Source organism: Bos indicus x Bos taurus, chromosome 2 (genome assembly GCF_003369695.1).
Source record: "Bos indicus x Bos taurus breed Angus x Brahman F1 hybrid chromosome 2, Bos_hybrid_MaternalHap_v2.0, whole genome shotgun sequence".
Classification (NCBI taxonomy): domain Eukaryota; kingdom Metazoa; phylum Chordata; class Mammalia; order Artiodactyla; family Bovidae; genus Bos; species Bos indicus x Bos taurus.
This window is the reverse complement of record NC_040077.1, coordinates 96,948,083-96,962,544: the sequence shown is the minus strand read 5'-3', so window position 1 is coordinate 96,962,544 and position 14,462 is coordinate 96,948,083. Positions and strand designations below refer to the sequence as shown.

Below are 14,462 nucleotides of genomic sequence, written 5' to 3'. Positions count from 1 at the left end.
ATAGCCATTGTTTATCCATTTTAAATTCCCTGATGAAGGGTTAATTTTTGTAGAAGCAGAACAAGCTTTGTCTATGCATGCCATAATCTGTTATCAAAAACCATATTTCAAGAAAACTTTGTTCTTTTAATAGGGAGAAAAAACCAAATTCCAGTTTGGTACCAGCTTACATTCACTGTGAAAGAATGGTTATTCACTAAGTCAAAGTAACAAAAAAAGAGTTCAAAGGCAGTTTAAAGCCTTAAGAAACTTATACCATGCACAAAACTCTCTTCCACTTGTCACAAGCCCTTTTTTTTTTTTTTAATACTTTCTGTATTTAACACTCCATTTGCCCATTTAGAAACAGTCACCTGTTAGTTTAGACTTACTTTCTTTTTCCTTAATAAAATGTAATCCCATTCTTTATTGCAACCATGAACTGTACTTTATATCATCATTTTGTAGATTGGTAAACATAAATCACCCAAACTTACATCATTTGTAAAAGTATCTTCACAATGTGTTAATTAAATCAATAAACAAACATCAATACCAGATAGCAATTCAATAGTGACTATCTCCCAGTTCACATATGCCTGCAATTCATTTTAATTTTCTTGAATTTAGAACTATTTGATTTTTAAGCACTTACTTTTCTTTAGACGAATTAAATAGAGCTCAGTGACCAATTAGCCTTTAGCAATTTTATCCAAGGACAGTGACACACTGAGACACACATAAATCTGGACAGACAGAGACCTCACAGTTTTCCACTTGAAATTTAAACTGTCTCTTTGCCCTTTTTTTCTTTCCCTTGGCTTGAAGTTCTACCAGTTTGCTCATGGTGAAGTCCCAGACAGAATGGGCTGTGTATCTCAAGGACATGATAAGGGTTAACTTCAGATTTTTTTCCCAGGCATGCTTTTGTTTCTCAAACAGAAGTAGAGCTCAGAAAAAAGTATTTCAACAAGCCAGCTTTTTCCTAATTTTACAAGGAAATTGTGCAAAAAGAACCAATTTTGCAGTTTCAAAAAGATTTCATTTTAACCAGTTTTCTCAGGAGTCTAAAGAATGTCATGGCCATTCAGTGTCAAAAAATGTCATCTCTCCTTTTTGTAGTCATAGTTTCATAGATAAAAATTTTAAACCCAAGAGTGTTCGAATTGGCTCTGATGACAGGGGTAGACAGACTGATAAGAAGTCCCAGCAGAGATTGTCCTCTCTGAGCAGGCGAGGTCTTCTTTTAAAGCAAAGAAAGGCTGTGTATAAGGGACTTTTTAGGCTTTGGGGATTAAACTTATCTCAGGTTTTCAAGATACAACTCAAAGGAGTGGTTCTGGAACTGCTAGCTCCCATCTGTAAGAGAGAAAAAAGCAGCACCCAGTGCCATACCTTTTTTCCTACCGGAGGCATCCCTCCCTGCTCTAGATGGGGGTGGAGACAGGTCTTCCACCTAAGCTTCCTTCCCTGGCTGGAGTTAACCTGTCTCTTACCAATGCAGGTGTCTCACTATTGTCCCTTCCCATTCTACCACCGAGGTGGGGTGGAGATGCACCAGGGGTAGACCTGATGGCATCCCAGATTGATGTCCAGTTCCTCACCATTAAAACCTTGGCTTGATTTCCCCTTTTTCTCTGGTGCCACCACGGTGGAGCAGAGTAGCCTTCTGGAATGTCTCCCAAGCTAAGACCACTAGGGAAAACATCCATCTTTTTTGTGCCTGTGCACATTCTTGAGCATATTTTTGCCTGCAAGTAGAAGTGGCAAGTCATAAAAGGATGAATGGAAAACCCATTGTATCCCTTCTGAGAGTTGCCACATGAGTCTATGTGATAACAAAGGAGATGATGCAGGGCTGGCCTATGAGGAAAAAATAGTCTTTCATGTTCATGGAGTGTCAAGGTCAACCTTTCTAATCCTGTCCAGCAGATTGTACAAAATGAATATCTAAGGAGTTGAGACAAGAGCCACTGGTGGGCTTTCTCTGGTCCACTAAGAGCTAGGACTACCAAGGGAAGAAGTCTGGTACATTTCTAATCCGCCTAAATCTGGAGTTCCCTGATCTGTGTCCTCAGGAATGTTATGCTCACCAGCAATGTTTCCATCCATACAGTCCAGAGGCATAGCCGTGACGAGAATTTGCTTCTGGGTCTCTTGGGTCAGGATGATGATTTCCAGTCTGAGAGATGTCCCTGGAGCTCCAGCTCCAGCTAGCTCTCTAATGTGTTCCTGTCTGCAGTGTCCTGTAAAACTTGGAATGGGGGTATGGCTAGAAAAACATAGTAACAGCATGGATTTCAAGTCCTCTGAAAGTCTAGAATCCAGTACATTAGGTTAGTAGCTTTAATTCCCCAAGCAGTTATAAAAAAGTCAGAGAGACCAGGAAAAGAAGTTCAGTCCATATGCTTCTGAGTTAGAAAAGCAGAGACTTTACAGTAAAAGGGCAGAAGAGTCCCAGCTCTGAGTATTCTTACCTTGTCTTGAAGATCCTGGATGAGCTCCCAAGATGATAGCTTATGGTGAACAGTGCCACCGGATTCATGGTCTCTGAAGGAGAAGATTTAACTCCGGGGCCAAAGACATGTCTCAGTCACTCAGAGCTTTGTGTGAAAATTTTTATTTAAAGTGACAGGACAGAGAAAGCTCCTGACATAGACATCAGAAGGGGGCAGGAGAGTACCCATCTCACTAGTTTAAGTGGGGCCTTATATACTTTTCAACAAGCTGCTGAAAATAGATAAAAAGAATACTTCAAGATTTAAGAGTTCCACCAGACCCTTTCCCAAAGCACACATCCTGAGATAACTTTGGCACAAGCTTATCCTGGGAGAACGCGTTCTGGCCAACATCTCTGGGTAGATATACTGTTGCTGTGTAATCAGGGGTACAAGTCTTGAGAAACAGGTTCCCAGCAAGATTTGTTACAATTATAATCATTAACACATAGCCTAAGAAAAGCATTTCCAGGAGTAAGACACTGTACTGTGTGATCATTAGTTCTGGACCTAAAGAAAGGCCAGTTCTTGGGTAAGATACATTGTTGTACAAGGCTTAAAGAAAGTATGAGAGAATGTTCACCTCCTCCTTAAAGGGCCTTGGACTGCCTGTGGAAGCTTAAACTGCTTCACTTTCCCACAGGAATTTCCTCCAGTAAAATCTTCACACAAAGAACTCTTGGGGTGCTTCCTTCACAGCACATATACTAAAATTGGAATAATACAGAGAAGATTAGCAAGGCCCCTGCACAAGGATGACACACAAATTCATGAAGTGTTCCATATTTGTAATCAATGAATAAAGCACACTTGCAGGATAAAAAATTAATATACAGAAATCCCTTGCACTCCTGTATGCTAAAAATGAAAATCAGAAAGAGAAATTAAAGAAACAATCCCATTCACCATTGCAACAAAAAGGATAAAATATTTAGGAATAAATTTACCTAAAAAGGCAAAAGATTTGTATGTAGAAAACTACAAAACATTAATGAAAGAAATTAAAGATGACATAAACATATGGAAAGATATATCATGTTCTTGGATTAGAAGAATCAATATTGTGAAAATGACCATACTACCCAAAGCCACCTACAGATTCAGTGCAATCCCTATCAAACTATCAACGGTATTTTTCACATAACTAGAATGAATAATTTCACAATTTATATAGAAACACAAACACTGAATAGCCAAAGAAATCTTGAGAAAGAATAATGGAACTGAAGGAATAAACCTTCCTACCTTCAGACTATATTACAAAGCTATCTATAGTCATCGAGACAGCATGGTACTGGCACAAAAAAGAAATATAGACCAATGGAACAAGATAGAAAGCCCGGAAATAAATCCAAGCACATATGGGCACCTTATCTTTGACAAAGGAGGCAAAAATATACAATGGAGAAAAAACAGTCTCTTCTAATAAGTGGTACTGGGAAAATTGTGAAGCTATGCATAAAAGAATCAAATTAGAACACTTCCTAACACGATACACAAAAATAAAATGGATTAAAGACCTAAATGTAAAACCAGAAATTATAAAACTCTTATCTCACATAAATCACTAGCAAGATCTTCTATGACCCACCTCTAGGGTAATGGAAATAAAAACAAAAATATACGAATGAGACCTAATTAAACTTAAAATCTTTTGCACAATGAAGGAAACTATAAGCAAGGTGAAAGACAACCCTCAGGATGGGAGAAAATAATAACAAATGGAACAACTGACAAAGGATTAATCTCCAAAATACACAACAGTTCATGTAGCTCAATACCAGAAAAACAAGCAACCCAATCAAAAAGGGGGCAGATGAACTAAACAGACATTTCTCCAAAGAAGACATACAGATGGCTAATAAGCACATGAAAAGATTCTCACCATCACTTATTATTAGCTTCCCTTGTAGCTCAGATGGTAAAGAATCAGCCGATAATGTGGGAGACCCAGGTTTGATCCTTGGGTTGGGAAGATACCCTGGAGTAGGAAATGGCAACCCATTCCAGTATGCTTGCCTGGAGAATTCCATGGACAGTGGATCCTGGAAGGCTACAGTCCATGGGGTCACAAATCAAAACTACAGTGATATCATCTCACACCAGTCAGAATCAGTTCAGTTCAGTTCAGTTGCTCAGTCGTGTCCGACTCTTTAAGACCCCATGAGTTGCAGCACGCCAGGCCTCCCTGTCCATCACCAACTCCTGGAGCTTACTCAAACTCACGTCCATCGAGTTGGTGATGCCATCCAGCCATCTCATCCTCTGTCGTCCCCTTCTCCTCCTGCCCCCAATCCCTCCCAGCATCAGAGTCTTTTCCAGTGAGTCAACTCTTCACATGAGGTGGCCAAAGTACTGGAGTTTCAGCTTTAGCACCCGTCCTTCCAAAGAACACCCAGCTCCTTTAGAATGGACTGGTTGGATCTCCTTGCAGTCCAAGGGACTCAAGAGTCTTCTCCAACACCACAGTTCAAAAGCATCAATTCTTCAGCGCTCAGCCTTCTTCACAGTCCAACTCTCACATCCATACATGACCACTGGAGAAACCATAGCCTTGACTAAATGGACCTTTGTTGGCAAAGTAATGTCCCTGCTTTTCAATATGCTATCTAGGTAGGTCATAACTTTTCTTCCAAGGAGTAAGCATCTTTTAATTTCATGGCTGCAGGCACCATCTGCAGTGATTTTGGAGCCCCCAAAAATAAAGCCTGACACTGTTTCCACTGTTTCCCCATCTATTTCCCATGAAGTGATGGGACCAGATGCCATGATCTTAGTTTTCTGAATGTTGAGCTTTAAGCCAACTTTTCCACTCTCCTCTTTCACTTTCATCAAGAGGCTTTTGAGTTCCTCTTCACTTTCTGCCATAAGGGTGGTGTCATCTGCATATCTGAAGTTACTGATATTTCTCCCGGCAATCTTGATTCCAGCTTGTGCTTCTTCCAGCCCAGTCAGAATGGCCATCATCTAAAACAACAATTTACAAACAATAAATGCTGGAGAGAGTGTAGAGAAATGGGAACCCTCTCACACGGCTGGTGGGAACGCAAACTGATACAACTACTATGGAGAACAGTATAGAAATTCCTTTAAAAAGTAAGAATAAAACTATCATATGACCCAGCAAGCTCCCTAGCAGGCATATACCCTCAGGAAACCATTGATGAAAAAGATACATGTACCCAGTATTCATTGCAGCACTATTTACAGTAGCTAGGACATGAAAGCAACCAGATGTCCATCGATAGATGAATGAATAAAGAAATTGCAGTGCATATACACGTCACTTGGTATAATAGGCTCTAGGATGAACCTGAGTAACGTAAGTCAGAAAGACAAATATCATTTCAGTCCAGTTCAGTCGCTCAGCAGTGTCCAGCTCTTTGTGACCTGGTGGAAATATTGTTTATTAATGCATATATGGAATCTAGAAAGATGGTTCTGATGACCTTATTTTCAAGGCAGCAAAGGAGACTTAGACCTAAAGAACAGACCAAGGGTCATAGCTGGGGAGGGAGAGGGTGGGATGACTTGAGAGAGTCATATTGAAACATATACAAACCAATGTAAAATAGATAGCCAGTGGGAATTTGCTGTATGATGCAGGGAAACCAAAGCTGGTAATCTGTGACTATCTAGAGGGGTGGGATGGGGAGAAAGGTGGGAGGGAGGGGACATATATATACCTGTAGTTGACTCATGTTGATGTATAGCAGAAACCATCAAAATATTATAAAGTAATTATCTTCCAATTAAAAAAAAAAGAACTCTCTGGGCTGGAGAATTTAAGAATCTTCTCCAGAGTTTTGCCCTAAACAAGCCATTCAATCCCATTGCTGTTGTTCAGCCTCTTGGTTCTTCCTCTTTCTACTTTTTCACCTCTGTTGACCAGATGGCAACTTCTGTCCCGTTGGCTTACAACCTGATGGCTGTCCTGTCCACGCTGCACATACTGGTGCAATATATACATCATTAGATGTCAATTTTGCTCCACAAATCTATTTAACTACTGGGGCTTGGTAGGCTATCCACCTGCCTCCAGGATAGGGTTAGAAGGCTTTTAATGGCAACAGAAAGAAATACCGAAGCAGCACTTATGTTTAGCCATAATTTAGGAAAAGCAACAGCATTTGATAAATTGGAGCTTTAAACGGATCCATCTTCACAGACCTTTTGGATTTTAAAATTATAATAAAAATCTTGAAAATCAAACTGTACGAGCAGAGTACAGTATAAGGGGCTCTGAAGCACTAAAAGTGTTATATAAATATAAATCTCCATTATTTACTGCATAACAGGAATAGGAATGAGTCTCTAAGAGTAGGAAATGTGTTACAATTGGGGCCTGCTTTGTGGCTACCCTGAGATGGCAAGTGGAGGAGTCACCTGGGAAATATCAGTGAGGTCCAGCACAAAATAGAAGTGAGAGATATTGAGCAGACTGTACGGTATCAGAACAACCACAGTGGGAAAATAATAGCATCATATCTAATGCCTTATGTTACTACTTAGGAAAAGAGGAAATGAAAGGCCCGTCTGTGAGATTAAGGGAGATGTGTAACGTTAATGGCCTGCTATCAAAGCAAGAGGAAATCGCTTCTGTAATTCCAGCTTTCTGCCTGATCTGAAAATATTAATGGCATCAGGTCACTTTGCATTGCCTTTTGTGTGAGATGCTCTGTATTTTAAAGATCATTATAGCCATAGGGGGTTTCCCAGAAACCCCCTATGGTGGTAGGGTTAAGGAACCCACCTGGCAATGAAAATTTAAGAGATGTGGTTTCAATCCCTGGGTTGGGGAGATCCCCTAGAGGAGGGCATGGCAACCCATTCCACTATTCTTGCCTGGGGAATTCCATGGACAGAGGAGCCTGGTGGGATACAGGTCGCAAAGAGTCCAGCTCAGCAACTAAATAGCAGCAGCAGGATAGCCATAGGATAATTACTGAATCTGCGTTAAAGGAGGCAAAGTAGTTCTCAAAGGAAGGAAATGGTTTCCTGCAGTCCTCAGTCCCAAAACCTATTCAATTTTGCAGTGAAGGGAAGGACATTCTTACCTTTTCACGGGCACTTGGATTTTTCACCAGTCTGGTTTTGACTCTCATTTACTAAATAATCATATTCAGTTTAGGGGAGCTCCAGATAATTCAGTTTTCTTTTCAGAAAAATCTTCTTAGAGATAGTGTGGATGTTTTTCAGGTGTGATTTTCTATGGACATAAAAGCTAGTAATAATATGGGTCAAAGATATAAGTAATAATAATGCCAAACTAATGTAACTGCATACTGCTTTAAAGTATTTATTTGTATTTATTTTTGTATTCTTCACAGTAACCCTTTACCGTATTATTTTATGCCCATCTTACAGAAGCAACACTGATACATAGGAAGGGAAGGAATTTAATCAGAATCACACGTGTTGATCACAGACAATCACATCCTCTGTGGCATTCACAGTATGGAGTCAAACTGAGCAATCTGACTCTGAATCTTGCATCCTTTTCCCTGAGATCCTAAAGTCTATGCTTTCTCAGCATTGTCACTTCTCAAGATAGCCCTTTGCTCTAAATTATTTTTCAAGTTCTGTTTCCAAGTGCTGCTTCCAACCTGCTCTCAAATACGCTCAAGTTCTCTTATAAAAATGTTCATTTGAATCCACCACCTACATGTAGGCTGCCCTATACTGTGCTCTTTCCTTCATGTGTACAACTCACTGAAGATGTCCTCTTCAACTGCTATGTCCACCCTCCCCGCTAGAGGATCCCACCTACACCCCCTGCCCTCCCCATTCGTCCACACCTAAGCAGCTTCCGTCTGAGACCACCTGTGATCTTCTGCGAACCAAGAATGGGAGACTTGTCCTTGAGTTAACTCCCAACAGAATCTAAGGCCGTGCCGTCCTTGTTCCTTTGGATCCTACATCTGGACATTATTTTTGTTTTCTCATTGTGGGTATTTTTCAAATGCTCTCTCCTTTGTTCTGGGTATTTCTCTCTATGTTTCACTTTCTTTGCATGTTCTATGCATGTTCTTCTGACTTGGTCACCCCCAAATCTACATCTCCACAAGGTGTAACTAAATCAGTTAAAAAGCAAATAAATTAGAAACTTTGGGTAAGGACTGCACATCATGTATTTTTAAAAGCTACCCAAGTGATTGCAATGTGCAGGCAGAGCTGAGAAACACCAATAAAGGTCTGCCTCTTGGGATTTAAAATAAAATTGTATTGTTAAGGGAAAAAGTCATTCTATAATTTATAGTGTAATCACCTAGTGTAACCAGCACAGGGAGAAAGAATTGGAGTGGGGAACAATGGTTCCTGTTTTTAAAGGCACTTCCCACGTACAAGTCACAACATTGGTTATTTTAGTTCAGTAAATGAATCAGATTGCCATCACATGAACAGGGCCCCTCTTGTATGCCATGTTACCAGAGATAGGAAAAATCATCTCTTAACTTGATTTCCACACAGATTCCAGAATATATGCTCTGCTGAAAATTAAGGGAGATGGGTGTGGTCAGTCAGTTCAGTTCAGTTGCTCAGTCGTATCCGACTCTTTGTGACCCCATGAACTGCGGCACGCCAGGCCTCCCTGTCCATCACCAACTACTGGAGTTTACCCAAACTCATGTCCATTGAGTCGGTGATGCCATCTAACCATCTCATCCTCTGTTGTCTCTTCTCCTCCCATGTGGTCAGTAATGCCCAATAAACAACTTATTAAAAGAATGTTAGATAAAATGTATCATTAATATCTTTTGGCCCATCTTATAATCATGTTTCACTGCTCTCTAAAGAATTTCACACATCTCTGCTTTTAAAAATTTTATTGGCGTATAGTTGCTTTACGATGTGTTCGTTTCTACAGTACAGCAAAGTGAATCAGCTACATGTATTCATATATCCCCACTCTTTTGGATTTGCTTCCCATTTAGGTCGCTTATCTCTTTAGAAAGCCTCCTCCCTTTGACTTCATCCAAATACCATCTTTCCACTTTATTTTACTGGCAATTAGTAACTCTGAAACCTCTCAGTTACAAACCCAACATTGCATATGAAAAGAGTCTACTATGCTTTGCCACAGCACAACTGACATTGTACAACAACAGCAAAAAACCAAACTGGATGGTGCTTTGAAATTTTCATATTCTCCCATCAATGCCTGTAAAAAATAGACTTACCCATTAGTACAAATCATGGGATGTCCTTTAGAATATAAGATGAGTCACAATCAAGTTTGGTTTCAAAACCTAATTTTTCTCTGACTTACAAAGATTTGATTTTAATTATAGGTGTAGAAAATGTTAAAAATTTTATTTCTAGGTAAGGAAGTAGGGATTTTTATGTTTCATTACATTTTCATGTATTTTCTGAATGTTGTTGTTGCGGCTGTTTAGTCACTGTCCAACTCTTTTTGACCTCATGGACTGTAGCCCGCCAGGCTCTTCTGTCCATGGGATTTCCCAGGCAAGAACACTAGAGTGGGTTGCTATTTCCTTCTCCAGGGATTGACCCTGTGTCTCCTGCATTAGCAGGTGGATTCTTTACCACTAAACCACCAGGGAAGCCTCATTTTCTGAATATTTCACAATGAATATATATAAATTTTAAAACCAGAGAAACCATGACTATGAAAAACAATCTAGTCCTATTTTTTCAACTGCTTTTCAGTTCTGTTTCCAAGTTATTGCAAGATGGCTCTACAAGGTTGATCAGAATTCACGAATATCCCCTGACCTTTCAGATCAGCTCCCTTTCCTACTAGTTCACTGTAAGTGAAAGTGAAAGTGAAGTTGCTCAGTCATGTCCGACTCTTTGCAACCCTGTGGACTGTAGCCCATCAGGCTCCTCCGTCCACGGGATTCTCCAGGCAAGAATACTGGAGTGGATTGCCATTTCCTTCACTGTAGTCTCCTTTAATTTTAAATTTTTCTCTCTTTCATCTTTCATTCATGCCTCTATCCATTCACCTGTTCAATAGCAATTTATTGAACTTCATTATGATAAACACTGGGCTCAGTATTGCCTAGTCAGTCTATAGAAATCTTAATTACTTCCAATAAAAAACAAGAGTATCTCTTGTTCAGATCTCAGCTTCTCCACAAGCTCTATAAAGACTGAATAAGGAACCAGTGTCATAGTTTAGATTGTTTACTTTAGATTGTGCTGATTACTTGCATTCCCTAAAGTGTAAACAAAACCTGAGCTCCTGGAGAGGTAAAATCCTAAGGAAGGTTTCTTGGTGGAAGAAAGTAAGAAAAGTCAGTTTCAACTCTCTGGTAGAGGCCAATAGGAGCCTGGCAATCAGTCTTTAGAAAATACCTATTAGCTTGTGTGCATGCTTAGTGGCTCAGTCGTGTCTGACTCTTTGAGACCCCATGAACTGCAGCCCGTCAGGCTCTTCTGTCCATGGGGATTCTCCAGGCAAGAATACTTCAGTGGATTGTTACGCTCTCCTCCAGGGGATCTTCTCAACCCTGGCATCGAACCCAGGTCTCCCACATTGCAGCCAGATTCTTTACCCTCTGAGCCATCAGAAAAGCCCACCTACTAGCTTAGCCAGAGGTTTTTTGTTTGCTATTTTTCCTCTCAATTTTATGGTTCTCTTCCTTAAAAACAACACAAAAGCAGAGACTTGAGGATTTTTTTCTAAAAATTCAAATTCAGCAAATGAGTCTTTAAAAATAAAGGTGGCTAATAGACCCGATCCTTTTCTCTTATATAGGGGTTCTCGAATTCTATTCAACACCTTGGGCCATGATGAGCCTCTTACTCGGCCAGAGGCTTGAGGTTTCTAGACCTCACCATCCTAATCACAGGGAAACACATATGCTCCTCCATATACTAATGCTGAGGACATTTTCTAACATAAACTCTTCTTATCTCTCGGGTGCTTTCACAGACCATCTGAAAGCTCTAAGATAGTGTTCTTTTTAAAATATATATATATTTATTTATTTGTCTGCATCGGGTTTTAGTTGTGGCCCAAGGGGTCTTTCCTTGTGGCCCGAGGACTCCTAGTTGCAGCACGTGGGTTTAGTTGCTCCGGCATGTAGGATCTTAGTTCGCAGACCAGGGATCAAACCTGTATTCCCTGCAAGGCAGATTCTCAACCACTGGACCACCAGGGAAGTTGCTACGATAGTGGCCTTTTAATCCAGCAAATAAACTGCTTAATTCTTAGGGGGAATGCTTCGGTGTGAATAAATAAATGATACATTTTTGTGCAAATTAAATGTCATTCAGCTCCCTTTTCATACTTTCACTTTTGTAAGCCTATGTCCACATTGGGTATTTTATTTGGCATTAACTACTAATATCAGTGAAAACAAAATGGGTTACATTAAACACTTGTTAACTGAATTTGCTGTCACCCCACAATGGAAGAAAGAACTGCTCTTAGACTATTTTGATTTTTTGCATCTGCTTTGTTTTCATGAGGCCATTTTCTGCCTTTAAAGGTCACTGATGATTCACTGATTCAGAATTCTACACGTGACAGAATTTGTTTATTGCCACATGTAGGTAGGAGAGTCATTCCTGACATGTCTTCACAGATACAATGACATTCTAAAAATAATTTAGCAAAAGCTTAGCATCAAAATGCTACTTCAAAAAAGCATTTTTATCATTTGTTCCACTCGTGTTCAATAAACAGAAAGGAATAAGATAAAACAGAGGAAGGAGGAAATAGGCCACCATGTGAAGGAACTTGCCATCATGTTACCCACCAAAATAACTCTCCCGCTCATACACGTACGCAACACACACACACACACTCCCCAAGTACACACTTCCCGGGGGCTCCAGCACTCCTGTTCTCTCACACTCTTTAAGAATGACAATTAAAGACACAGTCATGGTAAAATAATAAAAAAACACACCAATTTTCTCTGATAAAAATCTAATTAATAAAAAACCAAGTTCCCAAACAATTTTGAAGGGCTATAACATTCCGTATATACTCCACATGCCCTTAAATCAGGATATCCTATACACAGGTATGCCCACATCAGGATATTGGGAACAAAGAGAAAAATTAAACCTACTTCCCTTGAACATATTTCCTGTTCAGAAGCCCTCTTAGAAATTCCTAAGTATTTCAATATATCGATATAAAAGCATTCAGCAGAGAATAGTTGTTTTCTTTTCTTATCAATTAATTCCCACCTCATCACTGATGGGTAGGAAGAAGGTGAGGCAAAGGGCATGACAACATCATTGCCAGAGCACATGTGTCTGACACTTACGAGCAGAGCTGGTTTGAGGTTATCGAAGGCCTCTGTAATCTCCTGAGCCATCAGTGTGATTGTAAAACCCGTCTTCCTACCATGCCTAAGAGAAACTTTAAACTGGGATGACTATGACACATTTTCTGAAATGTATGGATTGCCTGAAAAGATATTTTATTGATTCTACTTTGCTTCCAAATAAAGTATAACAAGGAGAAAATAAAGTGTTGCAGGGAGAAAAGCACTGGTCACTGTTTATTTCCAGAGTTGTTCCCCAAATGGATTTCAAGAGCTCTAATCTGGACATCATATTGTCTCAAGGCTTTTTTTTTTAAAGCTTCCTGTCCATCCTGTCCTCACTGACCTCACAGGTCCATAATAGCAGCTCTTGCCTAAGGTTCTGTGACTTTCAGGAAATGAGTTTATTTTGTCTTTTCAGCCTGTAGCTCTTCTCTACTGGCATACCAGTCAACTACTCATTTAGGAAATCATTTATTTTTATTTTGGCAATTATGACATCTGTTTTCTTGATCAGTGAAAAAGAAGCCTTCTTGGTTGTAAGAAGAATATGATGCAGTAATATTTTTGAAAATATTTTGCTTATTTCAAGAAAATATGAGTTGACAATAACATTAAGGATCTGCAGCCCAAATGACTGCACCATCCCCCAAGCTGCAGCAATTGTCATATCTTCTGTAGCATTTAGAAAGGAAAAAGAGGCCAACATTCACTCGGATGGGAACGTAGGCAAGGAGCACCTTCAAGGAGCAGTGTAGTTCATGGTTTGTCTATGAAAGTGTTAGTATTGTTACTGAAAGGGTGTGTGTGGGGGGTGCGGGGGGCTGCTTGCCACTCAAAAGCCAATAAACAGGCCAGGTTGGCAGAAACGAAGTTTGCTTTATTTCAGATGCTGGCAACTGGTGCACTGGAGGGGGAAGGGGTGGGGAGTGGGAGGGTGGGGGGATGGGGGGGTTGGGTGTGGGGGGCAGGGTGACAGATATCTGTCCGAAGGCTGACACCCCCCACACAATAGAGGGTGAGAGCTTTTACTGAGTGTGTGCGTGTGTGTGTGTGTGTGTGTGTAGTGGGGAGGGGGCTACATGCAGAAACAGCACAGTCATCTCTAACAGTCATCTTCAAACTGGTCATCAGTGGCCTGACCAGCATCATCTTAGTTGTTTTGCATGTGTGCTAAGTCACTTTGGTCATGTCGGACTCTTTGTAACCCCATGGATTGTAACCTCCCAGCCTCCTCTGTCCATGGGATTTTCCAGCAAGAATACTGGAGTGGGTTGCCATTTCCTTCTCCAGGGGATTTTCCCCACCCAGGGATTGAACTGAAGTCTCTTACGTCTTCTGCATTGGCAGGCAGGTTCTTTACCACAGGTGCCACCTGGGTAGCTTTAGGTAGAGTTAATCTTTAGTTCCAGGGTCCATTTGTTCCCATTTCTTTGTGGCTATTTCTTGGAACTGTGGCAGCTCATGTCCTGGGTACAGTCTGGTCATCATGTAGTTAACTTCTCCAACTGGAGATTTAGTATCTATAAGACAGTTCACAGGATATGGCTCAGAATATTATCTACAGCCCTTGAGAAAGAGCTAAAGGTCCTTGACTGTGTCTAACAACTACATTATTATTATTTAATCTCCTTTGTTTTCCTTTGTTTCAGCATTTCTGTCTTCTCTGATTAAACTTACTCTTTGGCTAAGGTTTTCTACAGACAAAAGGCAGGCAGAGGACATCGTGGGTCGG

General features: G+C 40.4%; 1 non-coding gene across 1 annotated transcript; it reads left to right on the top strand.

Moving 5' to 3' along the window:
- Window positions 1-3,161: 3,161 nt before the first annotated feature.
- LOC113881928 lies at window positions 3,162-3,267 on the top strand. The gene has a single exon (XR_003508217.1). It is a non-coding gene; the product is annotated as a U6 spliceosomal RNA (small nuclear RNA).
- The last annotated feature ends 11,195 nt before the right edge of the window (window positions 3,268-14,462 follow it).